This window comes from Acanthaster planci, linkage group LG03, assembly GCF_054643075.1.
Source record: "Acanthaster planci isolate LZ-2023a linkage group LG03, COTS_SCS, whole genome shotgun sequence".
Taxonomy (NCBI): domain Eukaryota; kingdom Metazoa; phylum Echinodermata; class Asteroidea; order Valvatida; family Acanthasteridae; genus Acanthaster; species Acanthaster planci.
Window position 1 is genome coordinate 24568891 of NC_141779.1, and position 1598 is coordinate 24570488.

Genomic DNA, 1598 nt, shown 5'->3' on the forward strand with positions numbered 1-1598 from the left:
CCTGCTTCTGAAAAATCTACCCGTATTTCTTGAAAGAGGAATTTTTTGCATTAATTACTCTGATATAGTGATGCAGTTTGAAGAAAAAAAAACACTTTTAGTCGCAATAACTTGGCTTCTCATCATTTTCTGTTTCCTTTTGCTAATTTATTTTTGTTAATTTAATTTGAAGTTACAATGAGGCAGGGATTTTTATTCTTTCAATTAAATCATACTTAGCATTAATATTATGAGAGTTATTTATCTGGATAATAGGACAAAACTTCTCTTTCTAGGGGTATTACTGAAAAAAAAACCGAATCCGGGCCTGTCGTCGCCAACAGGAATGTTAAAATATAAGGTGCGCAGTACTTTTTCGGGCTCCATATTCAGTTTTGATAACGCCCTCAATATTTCGCGAATGTCGACATTAGTTCCCCCTTTTCGGACGTCCAACATCGGTCGTGAACGAACAGCGATCATTTATCCATTTTCTAGACAGGTATAGGCCTGACCGGTTCATTTTTGTTTTAGTCTGTAAAGTAAGTAAGGCTTATGCACTGTTCACATTTTCCCCGAATTCTCCCGGAAAAGCTTTTAATTCGCACATAGCTTCAAAAAGAAAACCGTCGAAGTGACTATCGATCATTGATCATGAGTAAATAAACGTCAGTGCCTCATTTCATTCGAGAGTTTCACGACGAGAAAGTTGGATGCACGGATATTTATATGCACGAATTTAAGGTACTCCACGATACCCTCGAGGTTACGGGCGATTCACAATAGTGCGCCTCAGACAGTTTGCAACGCGTTGATCAATCACAATACGCGAAATCAGTGTCGACCATTGATCTCCAATATATAGACGGAGATCAATGGTGTCGACTCATTGTACGTTTGGAAAGGGTCGACAGATTTTGCGCACTGTGATTGGCCAACGCGTTGCAAACTCTTGGAGGTGCACTACTGTTAATCATCCGTATTCATTTTAGTCAACAGTTTGGACAGCCCCTCGACAGAAACTTTGTCTATTTTGGGTGATCTTGCAGAAGTTTCTTTTCTTCTGTTATCTTTTTTACTTTTTACTGTGTCTTAGTTTTTTGGATGAATAAATATGTAAATATGAATATGCTTTAAATATGTTTCGGCACGGACAAGCCCCCGTCAGGGTGCAGCGATAATACAGGACCAAGTTTAGCTATTAATACTAGGTCCATAGTCTGCCTGCTGGAATAAGCCTATGAGGAAGTCTTTAGAGGCTACCCCTCTTCCGATTTCAAAGACACTGTCTGTACGCAGGAGAGCTTTGTAGTTTCCACACATTCCACCTGAAAAGGTTTATCCAGGTTACACCGACGAAAGTTTATACATGTGCATGTGTGGGCTTGCATAATACGCAAAAACTGCACGAGCAATTTATGGTCACTCCATTCCCATTTTTATTCCATCTTTGTATGGGCTACCCCCCCCCCCAACGGTGACATGCTCGTACATAACTTGAGGCTTAGACACATACTGTTTCAAATAAAACCTTGGATTCTCGATGTTCAACGTACGTTTAGACTACGATGGATGAACATTTACCAGACACGATAAACTGATGAATGCAGTCAAAGAAG